The following is a 23,437-nucleotide window of genomic DNA, read 5'->3' as shown; positions in this document are numbered from 1 at the left end:
GCCCCGGAGCCCATGGAGTCGGTGCCTATGGCTGTATTCACATAAGACCAAAGTATTGCTAATGTGAAGTGGGAAACACCTTGATGAACTCTTTTCCTTGGTATCAGTCTCTTTTGTCAAAGTCTTCATTTTGTCAAATAGGGCCTCTTGGTTGCTGTACTGTATTTGGATGCACAAGTAGCTACAGCAACAACAAAAAATCTGCAATTGGCCAGAAGATCGCAACCGTTCATTCCTGTTGAATGCAGACCTTGTCACAGTAGTACAGAACTCAATGAAGAATTAAAGTATCACCATGGGTTTTTTGAAAACAGATCCTGGCAGACTAACTTGTACATTTTTGATGAGATTTGGTTTGGTTGATAAAATTTGGTTGACAAAGATAATAGTGTCAATGTAGTATACTTTCACTTCATTAGAGGATTTGACTTGATACCACAGAACATTCTGAAGAAACTAGAACATTACAAGACACACATTAAATGGATTATAAACTGGTCAAATGACTGGTCTGAAAATGTATTTGTAAACAGAATAATCAGCGAGCAAATGGGTTAGTAGTGGGGGTCCTGCAGGGGTCAGTTCTTGGGCCTACATGGCTATTTAAAATCATCACTGATAGAGTTTGCAGATGACACAGAGCGATCTGCATCTCTTGGTAACCTGGTTGAAAGCAAACAATATGTGTTTTAATATGGCCAAAGCTAAATCAAATCAAAATGTTGTGGACAGGAGGGGGAACTCTTTTCTGGGAAGCAGTGATTCTGAAAGACTTTGGTCACGGTGGATAATTAATTAATTGACCACGAGCTCCTAGTGTGACACTGTGGCCAAGGGCTGGTGTGATCCTTGTATGCATAACCAGGAGAATATCAAATAGAAGTAAATAAGTTATATTACCTATGTACTTGGCACTGTTCTGACCACTACTGTTGTGACCACTATATTGTGTCCAGTTCTGCTGTCCTTAATTCAAGAAAGATGCTGATAAATTGGAGAGGGTTCAGAGAAGAGCCACAAGAGTGATTAAAGGATTAGAAAATGTGCTTTATAGTCATAGGCTCAAGGAGCTCAGTGTACGTAGCGTAACAAAAAGAAGGTGACTTGATCACAGTCTATAAGTATCTACATGGGGAATAAAGTTTGATAATGGGCTCTTCAGTCTAGCTGACAAAAGTATAACACGAACTATGGCTGGAAGTTGAAACTAGACAAATTCAGACTGCAAATAAGGTGTACATTTTCAGCAGTTAAGGAAATTAACCATGGGAACAATTTACCACGGGTTGTGGTGGATTCTCAGTCACTGGCAATTGTTAAATGAACATTAGATTTTTTTTCTCAAAGATATGCTCTAGTTCAAACAGTAATTAATTCAGATAAGCCCTCACCTGTGTTGTACAGGAGGTCAGACTAGATGATCACAGTAGTCCCTTCAGGCCTTAAATCTGTGATCCACACATTTGTAACATCTAGGATAGATTATTGCAATTCTTTTCATCTAGAAAGGAAACCCCATGTCACTACAGAAAGCCTCTGCTTGTTTAGAATACAGTGGATTGGCTGCTCATCAACACAGATCACTGGAAACTTATCACTCCAATACACCATACTCTGAATTGGCTCTCTATTGAATAGACATTCCAGTTCAAGGCTACTGTTCAGATGGAATTGGTGCTGGGTACCTGAGAAACCCTCTCTCCCTTTGTGACCAGGGCCTCCCATGACCGCTGCATTCCACTAGAATGTTACTTTCAACCAGTAGTGCGAAGGTTGTGGCCTTTGGAAAGAGAATATCACAGGAGGCAGCCCAAGAATGTGGGACACTCTGCCAGAAGAAATAAGAATTACTACTGACTTTGCAGTATTCAGAGTCAAATTTAAGACTAGCTCCTCTCCCAGGCTCTCACAATAGTACTCTCATTCTCACAGACTAATCTATTTAAATTGGCTATCCCGATTATCACTACAAATGTTTTTATTCTCCTGCTGATAATAGCCCACCTTAATTGATTAGTCTCGTTAGAGTTGGTATGGCAACACCCATTTTTTTCCTTGTTGTCTGTGTATATACATCTTCCTATTGTATTTTCCACTGCATGCATCCGAAGAAGTGGGTTTTAGCCCACAAAAGCTTATGCCCAAATAAATTTGTTAGTCTCTAAGGTGCCACAAGTACTCCTCTTTTTAAAAAAAAAAAACAACAATGTTTTTTAAGCTAATTTGATGTTTTATGCATGACAACATAGGGAGCTTAAGTAAAACCTAGATACGTTTTTACAAAATATATCATAACCCATTTAAACTTCAATAGGTTAAATGATGTAGTAAACAAATCATGTGGGCCAAGATTTTGAAAAGTGGGAACCTAGTGCTAGGCTCCTAAATCCATATTTAGGTGCCTAAGAGTGACGAATTTCAAAAATACTAACTACTCAACAGCTCCCATTGAAGTAAATAGGGACTAGGGCATTCAGCACTTTTTTTCTATAGCACTTGTGGCAACATTAAGAAATTGCTGGAATAGTATATTTAATAGTTAAAGAATATTTAAAATTTTTAAAGTAAACATGTTCCCATAAGAAAAATTTATTGTTAATTCCAAATTTATCATTATAAGTAAATGTATAGAACAAGTACCTTGTGAAGGCAAAAGAAAAGTATATGTCAGTTCTTTCATTGCAAGAAAAGTATTTTCTATAGAATAGATACCACAGTTTTTTCATTCTGATGTACTGTGAAGGAAACTGATTTCCTGGTGAATGAATAATTGTGCATCATAAATGAGTGGCAGAAGTAATTGTCAAATCCAAATGTGTCCTTTTGTAAGCTGGATGGTTTTGGCTAGTAGTGATACAAACTTGAAATGGCATTGCCCGAGGCAAATAATATACTGTATACTTTATTTTGATTTTGAAAAAATAACAAGTTGTGTTATACTGTTGGTTTCAGTAATGTTATCAGTTTAAGAAACCAGAAGATAAGAAACAGAAACCCAAGTTACTAAACCTATGTGCTTATACAGTATACCTTCAAGTCAAAGTTTTTTAATGACCTGCAGGAACCTTATGGAAAACCTTGAAAAACTTTATATTTACTTTTAATTTATATTTTAATATTCCTAAAATTTAATATTTTTGTTAGATTTACAAATGTTGTGGATTTTTGGTTCAGTAGCTAATTTCAGCATTTGATTCAGTTTCTAATGCATAATTCAGATTGGCTAATTCATGAGCACTGTGGCATAGACCGAAAGCGGTCTGAAAGACCTTAAAGAGTTACGATAAACAGCAAAGGCTAAATACACACAGGTTAGCTGTGCAACAACTAAAGAGGGAAGGGCTATGATAAGAGTAAATTTGAGAAAGATGTTTATAAATTGGATGGGGTTCAGAGGAGAGCCAGGAGAATGAATAAAGGATTAGAAAACATGCCTTACAGTGACAGACTCGAGGAGCTCAATCTATGTAGCATAACTAAGAGAAGGTAAAGGGCTAACTTGATTACAGTCTATAACTACCTACATGGGGAACAAATATTTGATAATGGGATCTTTAATCTAGCAGAGAAAGGTATAACTCTATCCAATGGCTGGAAGTTGAAGACAGACAAATGTTTAACAACAAAGATAATTAATCATTGGGACAGTTTACCAAAGGTCATGGGGGATTCTCCATCACTGGCAATTTTAAATCAAGATTGGCTGTTTTTTTAGGAACTATTTTGGAAAAGTTCATTGGCCTGTGTTGTGCAGGAGGTCATAGTAGAGCCCTAAGTCTATTTCGCAGAGTGAAGAGATAGACTAACACCGAGGAAGGGAGCCGAGCCACCATTGGTCCCTTCTGGCCTTGGCATCTGTGAATCTAAGGTAACCCAACCCTGAGGCATGGCATAAACTTTCTTCCTGTTAACTGCTGGCTGGGGAAATTTATTCCCTCTCACATCGGGTGTATGAGTCTTGAATTGTGTATCTTGGCACCTGGTACTTCCACCCAAGGGACTCATCTTAGAGCCTGGAACACCTGGGGTACTGTCCCTTGGAAAAATGTTCACTACCAAATAATATACTAGGAGTGTAGTCCAATACACAAGGAATACAATAATTATTACAGTCCCCAAAAGTAGCAATACAACAGGGGGGACTTTATTAGTAACAAAGGATAATAAAATAGCAACAATACCTTAAACCAGCAGTGAAAGTAACTTAAAGAACTTACTGGTATGCCGGAGTCCTGAGCTGGGCATGGCCTCAACTGGAAGAGGCGGGGCCTATCAAGATTTAAAGGCCCTAGGGCTCTGGCTGTGGCTGGGAGCCCCAGAGTCTTTAAATCACCCCGGAGCTACCAGCTGCAGAGGTGGCTGGGAGGTCAGGGGCGAATTAAAGGGCCCGGGGTTCTGGCTGCTGTGGAGGTCCAGGCCCTTTAAATCACCGTGGGAGCCCGGCTGCCGCCACCCCGGGGCAGCAGGGCTTAGGCTAGGGCTGGGGTAGCGGCGGTGGCAGGGCTCCGGAGGCGATATAAAGAGCTCGGGGCTCCAGCTGCTGTGGGGAGCCCCAGGCCCTTTAAAGCACTGCTGGAGCTCCAGCAGCAGGGCTCGGGCAGCGTTTTAAAGGGCCCGGGGCTCCCTGCAGGGGCCGGAGCTCCGGGACCTTTAAATCACTGCCAGAGAAGCCGGTCCAGTCCGGTACGGCATACTGGCTCTTGCCGGCACGGCATACCAGACCATACTGGCTTACTTTCACCTTTGCCTTAAACCCTCTGCCTCTCAACATCTACAACAGGCCCAGGCCTCACAGCTTCCTCTCAGCATGTGCCTAGGCAGATAGTGAGTTAGAACTCAGTTCTTTACTGGGTGATGCAGCACTGTAATCACTGGCTGTTGTAAAACTCGCAAGTATAATCAACAGACATGGGATTTCTCTGGCTATTATGCTAATCTCTCTGCTTCATTCCTACAACAGCCAAAACCAAAAGTAAAACAAAATCCTTTTCTCTGAGTTCTAGCTTGCATTTGGTGCTGTAGTAGCTATTTCTATCTCTGCCCCGGACTCTAGGCAATCTGGGAAACTTAGTCCTGAGCCTCTGTAGCTGTTTCTGCTGTAGGCCAAGGGTGAGTCCCCTAGAGGCTTAGAGTAGTATGTCAGGAACAACCAACTATAGAGGGGGCTACCCTAGGAAAGAGTCTATAAATATCTTCTGAAGCGTGTCAACTCCCATTTGGAAAAGGGAATAATTTAGCATGATCTGACTGACATCCCAACAGAAGTGGGAGAAGCCTCTTTGCCTGGCACATTCATAATTAGACTGTGCAAAACACTAGGAAGTGTACCCAAGGAGACCCTGTTGCACCAACATGGAGATGGACAATGAGATCTTCATTTCTAGATTCTATAATACTGTGAACTAGCTTTGCTGCACTTATCTGATATATTTACAGTGTTATATGTTTGCATGCTACTTCACAGAAATGCGGAGGGGACGGGACCTTTCTTTCTCTGATAATCTTGCAACCTAAATTTACAGAACTAATAAAAATGATGACCACAGATAATGAAGGGAAAGAGATGGGAGGGAGAAGGTTACCAATGAATAAGGTGGGGAAACAAATCTTTTTGAACCTCGAAAGAACAGATTTTTACATTTGTGAGTTAGGTGAGATGAAATAGACTGCAGTAGAGAGGTCAGATGTTGGAAGCTGATTGAGAGAAATGGCTTTTTAAGGATCTCTCTTATAATTTCTGCTCGTGTGAAAATCATCTTCATATCACAGAGCATCTTTACAGACAAGGGAGCAGTATGGCATCCCCATTCATTCCTGTCTATGGCTTGTTCCTCCATTAAGCCCAGTCTGGTCATGTCCCTGTGTACAATGATCCTCCATCTAGTCAGTGGTCAGCCTCTAGGTCTGACTGACCTTGGTTGTGTTTGCATTATTTTCTTTGGTATCCTATCATCTGTTTGTCTTCTACAGTATCCCTCCATCATAATCTTTTCAATTGCAGCCAAACGCATATCCTGATTTCTCATCCTACTCTCCTTTTTCATTTGTCTTAAAATTATTCCACTTTTCATCTACCATCTTCTGAAAAACTCGCATCTGTACTTCCTCCAGCCTTTGATGTCTGTTTCATTTAGTGCATTGGCTTCCAGGCCATAGAGCAATACTTCTAGTACACTGTTTTGAAAAATATTTCACTTTGGTACCACACATAATGTTTTTATCAGTCTATCTCTATTTTTAATTTCATCCTGGATGGAACCATCAACAAGGATCAGTTTTCCTACATACACATAAGATTTTACTTGTTCTACAACTTCATCCCTGTGGCATTTCAAAATTGTATCTATTGTTGCTTTTCCAAGATGCAACCACTTTATCGTCCTGGCATCTACTGTCAAGTCGACTACACCAATTTCCCAGGTAGTGAAGAGTATCGTAAATAATTCAAATGTGTCTACCACATTGTAATCTGCATAAAGTTAAAGAGCTTAACTGTAGATTGTCAGTGTCACACCCTCCAACTCATCTACAAGCATCCTATTTAAGAACATGATGAAAAGCAAGGGTGATTACATGCCCTCTTGTCTTACAGCAGACTTTGACTTGAGCCAATTGCCTATTTTCCCACCAATTCTTATGGCCATACAAGAGTCTTTGTACCTAACTTTTATGGTTCAGGGACAGACAGTATAACAGATGAGCTGCTAAAAGTGCCATCAAAGCATTAGGAAAAATATATAAGAAGGTATGGGAGCAAGAAGAGGTACTGGGTGACTGTTGTACCAGTTCTGAAGAAAGGAGATTCTTCCAATCCAAATAATTTTAAGATATAAGCTTATTATCTGTACTGGGGGAAAATCATGATGAAAATATTTGTCAGCAGATTAAAGCCAGTTTTTGAGGAAATAGTAGATGAAAAATAGTGTGGCTTCAGACCAGGCTGAAGATGCATTGAACATATATTCACACTTCAATAGCTGACGGAGGGGAAAAACCAAGAATGGCGACTAAAGATATTTGTTGTTTTTGACTTCCCTAAGATATTTGATTCAGTTTAGAGGGAAAGCATAATAGAATGTAGTAAACTCATATGGAGTTCCATATAAGATAACTACAATTATGAAAATATTGCCTAGCAATTAAACTGCTCGCTTTGCCTACTCCTCACGTAAGGGCTTGATCTTGCAAGATGCTGAACAATTTTTAGGAGATGTTTAGTGCTCTCAACTCCCACCAACTTCAAAATATAATCCTTAATTTAGGACACAATATTTTCTAAGGCAGATAAATGTAGTGGTACTTTTTCCTAAGTCACCTGAGGGCTTTTAGTCTTGTTATACCTCTACAGAATGCAGGTACCAGGGTTTTTGAAACATAAGTAATTAAAAGCTTTCTAAAGATGTAGCAGTTAAACCTTAACTCTTTTGGGGAAAACTATTGGTATTACTATGACAGTGGGGTGGGGTAGAGATTTCACTTTTCCAGTTAATGTTAAGGACACATCAAACATTAGTTAAGTTGAGCAATTAACTTTTTTTAGCATGAGACAAAAATATTATCCACTAGTCAACTTTTGGTTAGCTGACAAATGCTTTTGCAGTGTTGGACCATAGTGTTCTTATCAAAGATTGACTGACTTGGCAGTGCAGAGATTGAAAACATACAGTATTTCTGTGCTGGTGTATTTTAATGTGAACATATTAAAATAAATGCCTCTCTAATAATAGATGTGGCATATCTTTATACTGGGTCTGCTGTTCAACATTTTCAGAAATGATCTATGCCATGTTTAAGAATCAAACATTCATTTTACAAAGATTTATCTAGTAGCTCAAAATAGTATATTATTCTTAGTCTTTCCCAGTGGAAATTTTCCAAATTAACTTTTGGTTTAAAGCAATAGGCTCTAAGTTAAAATAATGAACATATTCCAAATGAGAGGAAAGGAGGACAAAAAGTTTGTTTTTATTTAAACATAAACCAGTTTTAAACAATTATTTCACACACACACACACACACACACACACACAAAATGTATAAACTGATACTCTACATATGACATCATGGCACTATGATGGGAAATGCTGCAGATTCCAACATGTCAATAGACGTGGCTACTTGAAGGGAGAATGGAGCAGAAAAATTACACAATTTTAGCTTGGTCAATAGAACTAGGAATGCCCAACAAACTCTGATAGCTTGAGGTTGCAATCAGGATGACTACTCTGCAGACAATTTTTTTTTCAGATAAATCTGTTTCAAATAATTTTATGCAGTTGTGTGGTACAACTGTGTTTTTGTGGTACAATTCTCTTCCATCATATGTGTTTCTGTTATGATATAGATACATATTTTGTGATAATCTGGTCTTTCATATTGTCTGTTGAATTTGTTAGGGTCTAGACACCTGAAAACTGTAATTCTGAGGATAAGTTAGAAATATTGAACTTTGCGGTCTGGCTCAGTTGAGATGAATTTGATCTAGTGTATATTCCTCTAATGAAAAGGAAATTGTTGTGATATCCTTTGTTCCAGTATTTCCTGTATAGAAGAATTTACCAGAAAGGGCAAATAAATGAAAAATTAAAATGCAACTGACTATACATTATTACATTTTGTTAATGTTGAATTAATTGCTGACAGTGATTATACAGTTACATCAGGATTGTACCATCATTTAAGTCAAGCCATTGTTACATTACTCTGCATACACAGGAGACCCTTCCAAATTCCATAAAGGTCACTACTGTTAATCATTTCAAGAAGACAATAAGATATGCTAGTAATGGCTCAGCTGAAAAGAATAACCAAGGTTAAGAGCTTATTAGTGCTTAATGAGTATAGTCATCAGATAACAGAGAGCACATTGAAGGGAAGCTTGTGCTGCACAATTAAAATGAAAGACTTGGCTAAGAGAATGTTTGGGTTTTTAAGCTATTTTTTCAGTTTTAATTAATGTTATCAAGAAGGTAGACTGCATATACTGTTTTGCTAAACCTGTTGTGGGATACTGTTTGTTTTGTAGTGTTTGCTTACAGCCAAAATGTCAAAATTAGTGACGACTTTAGGGTACCTCAAACTTTGTCTGGTTTGAGACATGTTGCATCTGATTTGGAGAAGTGCTTTGCATGTGCAGCTCCCATTGACTTCAGTTTGAGTTACTGGTGCTCCAGTCTTCTGAGACTCAGGCCATCTCAAGTTCGGCACTCCAAATCAGTAACCACTTGTGAAAATTTTGGCCTTAATAGACTATGTCATCAGCTATATTTATAATTTTACCAGTGCAGTATGAGATGAAATTCATCTTGGCAATACTTCATCTAAAAGAGAGAAAGCTAATGAGGATAAAAAAGAAGCCATTAGTATATCAATTTATAATTAGTAGGAATCTACCCAACATTCCATAACAACCTTTCCCACACAAAGATTATTGCACAATGGTATATAGTATGAAACAGAGACTTTCTTTGTTGCAAAATTGCTAGCATTTATTAATGCATTGACAGGTCTCACAACAACAAGATTTAATTTTTAGATTCAGTTATCATTAAAATTGATAAAGTTATGGTTCTTTATTTTGTAGCATTTTTATGCCTGAAGTCTCTTTAGAGTCATTGCAAAATAATGAATTTTTAGGTTAATCCACTGACCTTCTGTACAAATAGAGAATAAATGATTACATATGATCTAATTAAATATTAAGCAAAAAGTTGTTTGTTTAGCCTATACCACTAAATACCACTATATGTGAGCCTATAAATCCTTACTCAGGCAAAGTTTCTTTGACTTCACTAGGTGTTTTGGCTGATAAAAGATGATAGGATTTGGCTTACTAGTAGAGTATTTGTACACAATCACCTCTTTGCATCTGAGTTAATAACTGTATTGTGTATGTGTGTGTACGTTGGGCCCATTTGTTGTTTCACACTCGATAACTTTCACAGTGTTTTGGAGGGATTTATTCAATGCGGTAGGTACACAGTATTTACAAGAGAACTTCCTCACAAGATCACAGATGTTAGATATGGAAGAACCCTATTAGCTCACCTAGTCCACTATCCTGCCAATGCAAGATTGTTCCCTCCAGTATAATTGCTAGTGCTGTGTCCTATCTGGTTTTAAATGTTGTAACTGATGGAGCTTGCGCCACTTGAGGGATTATACCAGCCTAGTAGAAGATTTCACTGTTGGGAAGCTTTTTCTAATATTTAGCCCAGGATTTTTTTCCCCTTGATTTCATCCCATTATTCCTAGTTATGCAGACTTTCCTCCAATACCATCCTACAATGGGTTTTCTTCCCTGGTGTTTACACATTGAAATAACTGTTGACAGTTATATCTGTGTTAGTCATCCTTGAACCCTATTATAGCTATCTCATTATTTTAATCTTTCTTGATAAATGAATCCCTCTGGGCCTGTAATCATTGCTGTTGATTTCCTTTGAAATCCCTTCAGTTTGTGTACAGTACATAACTGTCAGTGTATCAGAACTCACTTTGTCTTTCTAGATCTGGAATGTCTGTAGCATACTAATTTTTATTGATAAATAGGGGAATTTCTAATGCTGTAAACACCTGGTCTCAAAGAATCTAATTTTGGATGAATATCTTACTGTTCTTGCGTCTTTGAGCCTAATGCTTTTTCCTGTAGACAGTTCATTTACTTAAAGCTTTAATCAGATGCAGCATCTGTTTTTCATTCCTGCTTTTACCAATTTTATAGCTTAGTTGAAATGGTTCAAGTGGCTTGGCCATATGTCTGGGTCTCAGTATCACAGTCCTACTCAGGCAAATCATTGGCTTCATAGTTCTCATCTTGTGTTTATTGCTTTTTTTGATGGTTGTTCCTTCTAGAATATTTTTGGGCATCTCCTCAGATATTCTTTGCCTTGCTGGCTGACTTGTTCAGGTTTTCTTTTAAAAAAACATTTTCTTATTCTTTGAGATCCTTTTTTGAACTGCTGGGGTTGAGCTGTAATGATTGGTTTGACATGTTTGGACCTCCTGCTGCTATACTAGGATTTACTTTATATGCAGAAGGAAGTAATCTCTAGGTTATTGAGGTTGGGTCTTTTGAGGTTAGGCTAACAGTTTTCCTTGCTGAATATATTTATCACGTGTAAGGAAATGGCTGGTCACTATATGTGTCATTGGGTATCTAGGCAGTGGTTCTACTTGGCCTTCCTTCTTGTCTTTTGATTTATAGCAGCAAAAGTCATTCTGTGCAGGAGACAATCTAAGTAAACAAAGAATGTGTTACCCAGCTCAACATTTTCCTCATGATAACCTACCAGCTTTTCTCCTTGTAGCTCTAGGCTCCTGCCATGACATAGCAAAAGGCTGGCACCAGCATGACCTGTGAGAAGAAAGCATACCTAGGGAAATATGTACTGGATTTCATCCTAACGGAGGACATGTTTTACATGATACTCCCAGTTTTGGTGTACATTACTCAGATTCTGAGAGTTTTAAATCTGCTCCTAACCTTGGGACATGACTTAATATCACTTTGTGTTACCCAGCTGTTTAATGCTTTCATGCTTCAATAGTTCAGTCCAGTGTTTCCCAAAGTAAGGGTGGTTGTTGTGGTTTCTACCTTTCTTGTCAGGTGCATATTTCTGAGATAAAGGAATGTCAGCATTCATAGAATTCTCTAGTGAAAACACTATAGTGTTGCAACATATTACATACCAAAATAGTCAATGTCTGATTTGTGCTGGTTAGCTTTGGGTGGACACAGAAGTCAATTGATACTCTCATCCCACCACTGAACAGTTACTCTTAAATCAGGTTTCCAATGTGAATGCTCATGTTACAAGTTCTAAAATCAGTTTTCAAAAATATTTTTAAACATTTGCTTAAAACTGGTTGTTTCTGCACTCATTCCCAACAGCAAACTTATCTGGAGTATATGTGGAAAGCAAATACAAAAATGGGGTTAATTAATTTTTTTATTCAGAGCAAATATTTGAGGGGAAAGTTGTGGCTTTTAAAAAAAATAAATTATCTGGGTTATTTTAATTAGTTTAGCAAGAGGTAGTTTCCTAGAAGATTTTCAGCAATATTCTCATTTGTGAGGATCTCACACCAATATGTCTTGGGCACAGTCTTCTGAAATTGGTGCAGATCCGTACAATATTTTCATGATTTTAAAAATTAGACTATGTACAATATTTTATGGTATAATCGATGAGATAAATCTTATACTTTTTTCAATTTTAAAATGTTTTAATTTGCTTAGCTGAAATAGAGAAGTAGACATGTTTGTTTTGAATTGTGGAATCTGTTGAACAGCATAAAATGTGAATGAAGAAGACTTACTCCTGCACTAGCATGTGCACTCAGATATATGTGCATGCATAGACTCATTCAGTTCCCCTCTACATTGGATGGAGTGCACTTTTAAAAAGGAACATAATCTTCTGCCTATACTCTTCTAGCTATTCCCTGGAAACATATTGGGAAGTCATGGACAGAGGGATTCTGACCTCTGAGCATGGATGATGTTGAGGAGATGAGTTAGATAGGAAAGGACTCCTTCACAAATGTTTTTCATTAAACATGGCAGGGCACATGGTACCCTCCACTATTATTTGCAGAGAGAGCAATGTGAGGCAGACAGACTTCAAAATTTAGAGATGTGTGACTGAGCAACAGCTCGGCGGCATGCTTGTTCTGCATCCAGAGATGACAAATGTCTCACCACTTTATTAATGGTTTTGTGGGTTAAAGCAAGGGCAGCAGTTACTTTCCAAGGCATGCTCTCCTGTGTAACTAACATATTTAACACAAGTAGAAATCTTCTTAATATATCAGCAGTAACTCCCTCTCTCCTGGGTCCCTGTGGAGGGGGTGGTGGGTTCACCTTTCAAGTTAGAACAGAAAGTGGAGAGTTTTGAGGTGGTTCTCAGATCCTATGGGAGTTTGTTCCAGATCCTTGAGCTGGCCTCTGAAAGATCTCTGTCTCCTGCACAAGATTAGCTTTGCCTGTGTGGTGAATGACTCAATTGTGCCTTAGGAGCAGAGTTGTCAAGCACAATCCTCATATCGGAGCTTTAGGCAATCTTTTAGGTACGCTAGACATGTGCAATTGAGCACTTTAGGGACTAGGACAAAGACCTTGATTTCAGCTTTGTTCTATGGGAAGCCAGTGCAGAGTGGAGGACAGGTTTTGTGTAGTCACAATAGCCTGTACTGCTCAAGAGATGCGCAGCATGGTCTACTGCGATGATTGTGCTGCCATCAGGGAAGGGAGTGAGAAATATAAAGGGGCAGGCCTGTTTTGTCGGGTTGGCTTCACACTTGTGGGATTGTTCACTTTATTTGAAGGCAACATGATTTACCACTTTTGTGGCCTGTCAGATCCATCCTTTTTAAAAGGAGAATTAGGCTGAAATTATCCAAGTTTAAATTTGTAGGGGTTTTTTTTCCTGACTTTTTACCTGCCTGTGGGATTTGACCAAGGAATCAAAGTAATTGCACATATACATTGAAATCAAAACTGACATCAAATGGCAATGGCACCTTCCAAGCTAGCACTTTAAATTTACTGAAATGATGAAAATTGCACTCTCTCTCAGAATGTATTAGTTATTTATCATAATACTTGAACCTGCATCACCCACTTCCCAGGTGAGGGCCCTGACCACCAGGTTATTGGTGGGGCTTTGCTCTTGCTTAGGTTTTGCTCAGACATTCCATCCTGGGCCTGTGAAACCTTTCCCAACAAAAATTTCATTGAAACCAATACATTCCCTCAAAAGGTATCAGTTTCAACAAATCATCATTTTCTGTTAAAAAATTCCCTAGCAGCTTGCATCACACCTATACTTGACATTAGCAGATAGGCCTTTTGGTTTGGTTTGAATCCAAATATAATTTAGGAAATAATTTTATAATATTCCACTACATATTTATATGCTACTTTTCCTTAACTACATAATTATGCCATAAATGTTTTTATACAGTTTGCATTAAGTATTATTTAAATACTACCCACTATGCATGTGGGTCTTGGTTTATTAAATAAAATGTTGAGGTTTCGTGGGAAGCAAATGTTTTTGGTGGGTTGGCCTACTGCCGAAATTTCATCAGAAAACAAAAAGGCACATATGGTGGAATATCTCTTTGGCACAACCACAGTTAGCATTCCCCACAAGCCATCTCCAAAAATTAAATAACTATAAATTTCAGGGAATGCTGCAGGGAGTGTGGATGTAGTCTTTTGGAGACTTTCTGTGATTGGTAGCCGTGCCTTTCAATTAAAAAAAAATCTTTGTATCTACTGACTGACTGAAGCCATTTCTACTGACAATCAGGAAAAGCTGCTTATAAAATATTTGACCTTTGCATCTTATTGGTAAGCTAAGTATACTCTGTAAAGGTTGGATCTTTAAGGCTTCACCTGGTGTGCAATAGGATTCTATTTATCAATAAGCTGAGAAATAGCCTCTCTTCCTGTTAGAATGTTGGCAGGATTGCCTGAATGCACAGAGCAGAATCAGCCTCTGGTTTCACTGTAAGCTGGTTGGGTTGGGTAAAATTTAGGATTCTACTCAGATAAAGTGGACATATGAAATGCCTGATCCTGTCTTCTCTGGCTTCTGAAGAAGGAGAAATATAATCATTGCATATAATATATATAAATTGCATACTTATATAAATTGCAGTGCTACTGAACAGGCAATCATAATAGTATGTGTTCATTTTGAAGCATATTTACATGAGAAAATGATCTATAACGCAAATTGTAATATATAATCAATAGGTATTTTCTTTTCAAGGTGAACTCATTAAATTAAATATAGAATACTTTAAATAACTGATTTCATGGATATAATCTCCTCTAAATTCCGTATATTGACATTAACATTTGCAGAATGCTTTTATTGAAAAGCCTGTATTTTTGTTGAAAAGCCTAGTTGCTTTAATATTGAACTATTGATATTAGTGCAACAGAATAGGTAGATGATCTTGCCTACAGTGTTGGGAGCATATTGTTTTGTGCACTATAATCTATTAAAGTAATGCTTTTCTTGCTCTATGAAGTACATATCCCCTATTTGTCTGGGAGAGCAATATTTCTGCTTGTAATCCCTGTGTCGAAGAAGGTGAGTATAACACTAGAGAGAACTGGGTAAGCAACTAGAGAGGCTAACAAATTGCCTATATTTTTCATAGATTCATAGTTTACAAGGCCAAAAGGAAGAATTATGATCATCTGGCCTGACCTCCTGTATCACACAGACTGTAGAACTTCCCCAAAATAATTCCAATCTTGATTTTAAAATTGCCAGTGATGGAGAGTCCACCATGACCTTTGGTAAATTGTTCAAATGGTTAATTACTCCCACTTGTTAAAAAAAATTCTGTCTTATTTCCAGTTTGAATTTGTTGAGCTTCACCTTTCAGCCCTTGGATAGTGTAATATCTTGCCCTTAACCTCCTCTTTGTTAAGCTAAATAGATTGAGCTCCTTGAATCTATCACTATAAGGCATGTTTTCAAATTCTTTAATCATTCTTGGGGCTCTTCTATGAACCCTCTTCAATTTATCATTGAATATCAGGGTTGGAAGGGACCTCAGAGGGTCATCTAGTCCAACCCCCTGCTCAAAGCAGGACCACTCCCCAGACACATTTTTGCCCCAGATCCCTAAATGGCCCCCTCAAGGATTGAACTCACAACCCTGGGTTTAGCAGGCCAATGCTCAAACCACTGAGCTATCCCTGCCCCCCTCCTCCTTAAATTGTGGATACCAGAATTGGATGGAGTATTCCAGCAGCAGTTCCACTAGTGTCAAATACAGAAGTAAAACAACCTCTCTACTCCTACTCAGGATTCCCCAGTTTATGCATCCAAGGATCGCATTAGCCCTTTTGGCCACAGTGTTTCAGTAGGAGATCATGTATGCTGACTATTCACCACGGCCATCCAATCTTTTCAGTCACTGCTTCTCTGGATAGAGTACCCCATCCTGGAAGTATGGCTTACATTCTTTATTCCTAGATGTATATATTTACATTTAACTGTATTAAAATACATATTATTTTCTTGTGCCCAGTTTACCAAGCAATCCCCACCCCTCCTTCTAAATGGAAAAGTACCAGATTTAAGATGGATTTTATTATCAGGTGACATGGTCACATGTCACTGTAAGACCCCAGCCTCCATTCTTCTTGGGCTGGCCCACATGTACACAGGAAAGTTTGCAAGTAAACAGAGCCATTTACAGTTCATTGATTCTGAAGCACCCTTATTGGCTTCCACTTAATATGTTTACATCAGTAAGAACATAAGAATGGCCATACCGGGTCAGACCAAAGGTCCATCTAGCCCAGTATCTGTCTACCGATGGTGGCCAATGCCAGGTGCCCCAGAGGGAGTGAACCTAACAGGCAATGATCAAGTGATCTCTCTCCTGCCATCCATCTCCATCCTCTGACGAACAGAGGCTAGGGACACCATTCTTACCCATCCTAGCTAATAGCCATTTATGGACTTAGCCACCATGAATTTATCCAGTCCCCTTTTAAACATTGTTATAGTCCTAGCCTTCACAACCTCCTCAGGTAAGGAGTTCCACAAGTTGACTGTGCGCTGTGTGAAGAAGAACTTCCTTTTCTTTGTTTTAAACCTGCTGCCTATTAATTTCATTTGGTGACCCCTAGTTCTTGTATTATGGGAATAAGTAAATAACTTTTCCTTATCCACTTTCTCAACATCACTCATGATTTTATATACCTCTGTCATATCCCCCCTTAGTCTTCTCTTTTCCAAGCTGAAGAGTCCTAGCCTCTTTAATCTTTCCTCGTATGGGACCCTCTCTAAACCCCTAATCATTTTAGTTGCCCTTTTCTGAACCTTTTCTAGTGCTAGAATATCTTTTTTTGAGGTGAGGAGACCACATCTGTACACAGTATTCGAGATGTGGGCATACCATGGATTTATATAAGGGCAATAAGATATTCTCAGTCTTATTTTCTATCCCCTTTTTAATGATTCCTAACATCCTGTTTGCTTTTTTGACCGCCTCTGCACACTGCATGGACATCTTCAGAGAACTATCCACATGACTCAAGATCTTTTTTTTGACCTGTTAGCTAAATTTAGCCCCCCCATGTGTTGTATGTATGTATAGTTGGGGTTTCCAACATTAAATTTCATTTGCCATTTTGTTGCCAAATCACTTAGTTTTGTGAGATCTTTTTTTTCTCTTCACAATCTGCTTTTTTCTTAACTATTGAGTAGTTTAGTATCATCTCAAAACTTTGCCACCTCACTGTTTACCCTTTTAGATTATAAGCTTTGTAATGATACTTTCCAAGAGACTATTTGCCTAAAGCATATTCCAGTTGCATCATATTCACATTCATTAGCCTATTTTCATAAAGCATATAGAGTGCAACGTCACAGATTGTATCCTTGTCTTAATGACTGAACCATGTTAATAAAGTGTCTCTCAATCATCATATGGAAGAGTTTGTTTGTTGCAACAACAAAACAATTTTTTTTTTTCATCAATTACCTTTTTTAATCTGCTGGTTCTCTTATCAATGTATCTTATCGTAAGAAGTCAGCAGTTATATTTTATTATACCATACTGCTTATTTAGTACTGATTGTATTCACTGACACTCAGTACTTACTACTTTGAAAGAAATTGTAAAAAGAAGATCTGCCTTTATTTATTTATTTTTATTTTTTCTGCATAGAGTAACAACTATATATATATGTATGCATTTTGCTCAACATGAAAAAGAAAGAAAAAAAGAAAAGGAAGACAGGGCAGTCCATAAGGAAAAAATAAAAAATAAAAGGTTTACCAGATCCTGCATGTTCAGGCATGTTCAATCATCATCTCATCATCTCTTAGCTTCCTCTTCGAACAGAACTCATGGTCATATTTCATTATTTTTTTTTTCCCTTTGTGTTGCACTTGTTGCATTTGCATTTGCATTTGCCTGTATGCCTGGAAGAACTTCATTAAAATATTCCCAATAAAATATCTCTTTTACAGCCTGCGCTGCTATAGGTTTTCTTCTAGGTTTTTCCTTCTATGAGAGAATGGAATGGTATGAAATCAGGCTACCTCAGAAAGAGACCAGAAAGACCTCAAGACTTGCTGCAAAAACAGTTTCTTTTTTCTTTTGTTCTTCCCTTCCTTTCCTTTTTTCCTCATTATTCTTCTTCTTCTTTCTCTCCTTGTCTGATCTGCCCCCAACCCTCTAATCTTCTATTCATTGAACTTTTTTTTTTTTTTTTTTTTTAGAGAAAGGAGTTGACAGTTTTCTGTGTAATTTGCAGGTTGGATGGACAATTTAGTTGAGATTATATTTATTCTATATATTTTTTTTTTATTTATTTTAATTTTTTCTTAACACATTTTTGTTCTCTCAACTGACACAAAGCTGAGCAAACAAAACTGCAAAAAAAACTATCTCTCTGAGGGTGAGCTCTACTCTGAGCAGCAGTCCCATTGATTAGATTAAAAGATTAAACCTAAATCCCTAATACCCCCCCCTCTGAGTCTCCTAATCCAATTTACAAAACTTTTCTTAAAGATTACATGAATATATTGTCTCATACTATAGAATTAGAATTTATAATCTCTATTCCATGATGAGATGTCTTTGAGCTATGATGTAGCTTAATTAAAACTATCTTTAAATAGGTTTTTTCCTCAAAAAGCTTATTTAAAAAAAACAATTTTTTTTTAAAAAAAAAATTTTTTTTTTTTTTTTTTTTTTTTTTCCACACCACACTGCATAACAAGGAAGCTGAAAAGAGCCAGACAAATTTGAAATAAAATGAATATTTTTTTTTTAACAGTTAGGGTGGATAACCATTGGAACATACTACCAAGAGAAATGGTGGGTTCTTCCATTTCTTGATCTCATCAGATCAAGACTGAATGTCTTTCTGGCAGCTATGCTTTATCCAAACGCAAGTTATTGGGCTCCATACAGGGTAAGAGGGCGAAATTTAACAGCCTGTGATATACATGAGGTCAGATTAGATGATCTATGAGTCTTCTCTTTCTTCTCAATTATGAAACTATGAGAGAGAGTGAGCAAAATGAAATATAAATAATTAAAATATAAAATAGCATATATAAAGCATAATAAAAGGGCATGTCTTTGGTGTAGCCAGAGCATTCCAGAATCTCACTTGTGCACCCGCTACAGTCACAGTAGCAATGATGAAGAATGAAAAAGGAAAAACCTATAGTAGAGTAGAGAGAGTAAGTAGCACTGCTTGCTGCTTTTTTTTTTTATCAAGGCAGAGTTCCACAGAGGGTCTCATTTATTAAGCGAGTATATTATGTAATATGTATTAAATAAAAATAAAAAAAAAAAAACATGGGTTAATTTTTATTTACCTACCCTTTAATATATATAAAAATATAAAATATACAAACCTTGTTTAGCTACATGAAAACAAAAGAAATGAGAGACAGACAGACAGGTATCTGGTAACTGCCACTATTAGTAGTAAATATGCTCTTCCCCACAGCTCCTTTTCCTCACTTCCCCCCTTCCTGATAACTTAAAGTTTAGTGACGCAAATGTCTATATACCACATAAAGTCAGCAAGTACTTTGTCAAAAGAAGTTGGCTGGTGTACAATGCTGTGAAAATGGGGGAACATTCCATCCTTATTACTACTTTTCTCCCTGTCCTTTTTCCTAAGTCTCTAAACTATTGGTCCCACTACCATTCTTGCAGTTACCTGTGTTTAGTGCTTCCATTGCAGCAGGTTCTTGTTTGTTGTAATTAAAGTAAATCTCTCTCTGTGTAGGGGCAAGTCAGCTTGCAATCACAGTTGCATCTAGTGCACTAAACTCAAGATAAGTGTAGACACTACTTTTTGGGCAGATTGATATATAGTTACAAGTATGATAGCACAGGCCACAAATTCCACCTTAATTACCAGTTCAGTAGCACTCCAGTGTTGCCATATGTGACATAGACATCATGAAGATAACCTTCCATGTTCTATGTTGTCATTGCCCATGCAGATTCATTTTGCTGTGGTGCACCATGCATGAGTCCAAAATCCTCCAAGTTTCTTAAATGGACTCTTTGTTAATTGTTGCTGTCAAATTCATTGTTGCAGCTGAGACCACCATTACCTCTCTATACTAACTGCACTAACCGCCATGAACTAGACTTCATAACACTCCACCCATGATGTCAATCTATCTTCCAAAGTTGAGACCAAGTTCCTTTCTACAGTGGAAGGAAGTGTCCGTGTTATTTTTCCAAGAGCATGGAAAGAATGAAGAGATGACCATGTTTGATGAGAACGTGCAAGTCGCTTTGCAATATCTACCGTAAACCAATCACAGTGAAAAAACTTCACTGACTTAATGGTTTTCCATATTTTTTTTCTCCTGCAGACAGATAAATGGTTTGACTTGGTTTGATCTTTGTGGTTCACCACTTTGACTGCATTCTCAAGTAGCAACAAGAGAATGACTGATTCAGACCAGTATCCCCAATGAAAGCACTTTTTGGTACTATAAAATGCCTGGATTGCTGTGGTATAATCATACAACCACTTCCAGCATGTGCCAAGTAAAATTCTACTGTCACCATCTTCAGCTGGAGACAGGGAAAACCACTCTGCACGTACAGGTCTTTGAGCCAATTATATGCCAAGTAGGAGCTGTTAGTGTCCATATATTTTTATGGGGTCATGAACATAAAACCCATTTCCCTCAGGAACTTCCTCACAAGTAAATTCAAGCAGTTTGCAAAACAAGGTATGTGGACAAACCTTCCATCATGCATCACATTGTCTCTCTGTACTCCCATCACATGAACCTGCGGGAGAAGGAAAGGAGCTGGTCAGCTTCACATCTGCCACTGCCTCCAAGGTCTGTGGAAAAAATACAATGGTATTGGTAATTGATTCTATAATATCAACATTTTATCATCTGGGTCAGCAAGAGTCAGGAGGGGCAAGGGTGGGTGAATTGCCATTGTAGATTACAAAAGAGTGGACCCATTCAATTACATTTAGAAGCCTTTTATGTTTAATTGCATAGTCATGAATCTGTGTACATGTGGTTGGCCACACAGTTGATCAACATAGTTGCTTCCAGAGTAGCAGCCGTGTTAGTCTGTATCCGCAAAAAGAACAGGAGTACTTGTGGCTAGAGACTAACAAATTTATTTGAGCATAAGCCCACGAAAACTTATGCTCAAATAAATTTGTTAGGGCTTGGCTACACTTACAAATTTGCAGCGCTGCAGCAGGGTGTGAAAACACACCCTCTGCAGCGCTGCAAATTGCGGCGCTACAAAGCGCCAGTGTAGTCAAAGCCCCAGCGCTGGGAGCCGTGCTCCCAGCGCTGTCCGTTATTCCCCACAGGGAAGTGGAGTACGGACAGCGCTGGGAGAGTTTTCTCCCAGCGCTGGCGCTTTGACTACACTTAGCGCTTCAAAGCGCTGCCGCGGCAGTGCTGCCGCGGCAGCGCTTTGAAATGCAAGTGTAGCCAAAGCCTCAGTCTCTAAGGTGCCACAAGTACTCCTGTTCATTTTATAGTTGCTTCCATATCTTAGTAATGTACAATATGCCATTATTAAAGAAAATATTACACAATTATCTGGTTTTATACCTTTATACAAGAGTAATGAGCTGCTGCAGAAAGCAAAAGTATATATTTGGATATTAACATGAGTTTGCAAAAGGAAAATAAATTGGTAACTGAGTATTTAATCCCTTAAATTACAACCCGTTTGTATATATAATATGATTTAATTAGAACATAAGAACATAAGAAAGGTCTATCTAGCCCAGTATACTGTCTACTGACAGTGACCAATGCCAGGTGCCCTAGAGGGAGTGAACCCAACAGGTAATGATAAGTGATCTCTCTCCTGCCATCCATCTGCACCCTCTGACAAACAGAGGCTAGGGACACCATTCCTTACCGATCCTGGCTAATATCCATTAACGGACTTAACCTCCATGAATTTATCTATTTCTCTTTTAAACCCTGTTATAGTCCTTGCCTTCACAACCTCCTCAGGCAAGGAGTTCCACAAGTTGACAGTGTGCTGTGTGAAGAAGAACTTCCTTTTATTTGTTTTAAACCTGCTGCCCATTAATTTCATTTGCTGGCCCCTAGTTCTTGTATTAGGGGGAATAAGTAAATAACTTTTCCTTATTCACTTTCTCCACATCACTCATGATTTTATATACCTCTATCATATCCCCCCTTAGTCTCCTCTTTTCCAAGCTGAAAAGTCCTAGCCTCTTTAATCTCTCCTCATATGGGACCCGTTTCAAACCCCTAATCATTTTAGTTGCCCTTCTCTGAACCTTTTCCAATGCCAGTATATCTTTTTTGAGATGAGGAGACCATATCTGTGTGCAATATTCAAGATGTGGGCGTACCATGGATTTATACAAGGGCAATAAGATACTCTCCATCTTATTTTCTATTCTCTTTTAATGATTCCTAACATCCTGTTTGCTTTTTTGACCACCGCTGCACACTGTGCGGACGTCTTCAGAGAACTATCCACGATGACTCCAAGATCTTGTATGTGTAATTGGGGTTATTTCTTCCAATGTGCATTACTTTACATTTATCCACATTAAATTTCATTTGCCATTTTGTTGCCCAATCACTTAGTTTTATGAGATCTTTTTGAAGTTCTTCACAGTCTGCTTTGGTCTTAACTATCTTGAGCAGTTAGTATCATCTGCAAACTTTGCCATCTCACTTTTTACCCCTTTCTCCAGATCATTTATGAATAAGTTGAATAGGATTGGTCCTAGGACTGACCCTTGGGGGATACCACTTGTTACCCCTCTCCATTCTGAAAATTTACCATTTATTCCTAACCTTTGTTCCCTGTCTTTTAACCAGTTCCCAGTCCATGAAAGGACCTTTCCTGTATAGACCTTTCCTGTATAGGGCATCTCTCATGTATAGGCTCCCCCATTCCAAAAGTTTCCCCAGTTCCTAATGAATCTAAACCCCTCCTCTCTACACCATCATCTCATCCACTCATTGAGACTTTGAAGCTCTGCCTGCCTACCTGGCCCTGTGCCTGGAACTGGGAGCATTTCTGAGAATGCTACCATAGAAGTCCTGGATTTCAGTCTCTTTCCTAGCAGCCTAAATTTGGCCTCCAGAACATCTCTCCTACCCTTCCTTATGTCATTGGTACCTACATGTACCACGACCACCGGTTTCTCCCCAGCACTACACATAAGTCTATCTAGATGCCTCGAGAGATCCGTAACTGAAAGTCACCATATGGTTCTCCCAGTCATCACAAACCCAGCTATCTATGTTTCTAATGATTGAATCTCCCATTACTAACACCTGCCTTTTCCTAGTGACTGCAGTTCCCTCTCCCGGAGAGGTAACCCCAGTGCGAGAGGATACCCCAACACCATCTGCAAGGAGTGTCCCAA

At 38.3% G+C, this 23,437-nt stretch overlaps 1 protein-coding gene and 1 long non-coding RNA gene across 10 annotated transcripts in view; one reads left to right on the top strand and one right to left on the bottom strand.

The window, feature by feature from the left end:
• Window positions 1–23,437, top strand: part of PDE4B (phosphodiesterase 4B) — a 366,632-nt gene that overhangs the window by 110,309 nt on the left and 232,886 nt on the right. The window lies entirely within an intron of this gene.
• LOC120370329 lies at window positions 8,163–20,816 on the bottom strand. Its single transcript, XR_005583706.1, has 4 exons — window positions 20,780–20,816; window positions 11,292–11,356; window positions 9,280–9,335; window positions 8,163–8,541 (listed from the first exon to the last, which is right to left on the bottom strand). It is a non-coding gene; the product is annotated as an uncharacterized LOC120370329 (long non-coding RNA).

The sequence above is a fragment of the Mauremys reevesii genome, linkage group 8, assembly GCF_016161935.1.
Source record: "Mauremys reevesii isolate NIE-2019 linkage group 8, ASM1616193v1, whole genome shotgun sequence".
In the NCBI taxonomy this organism is placed as follows: Eukaryota; Metazoa; Chordata; order Testudines; family Geoemydidae; genus Mauremys; species Mauremys reevesii.
The sequence above is the reverse complement of the archived record's forward strand: the minus strand, read 5'-3'. Positions and strand labels throughout refer to the sequence as shown.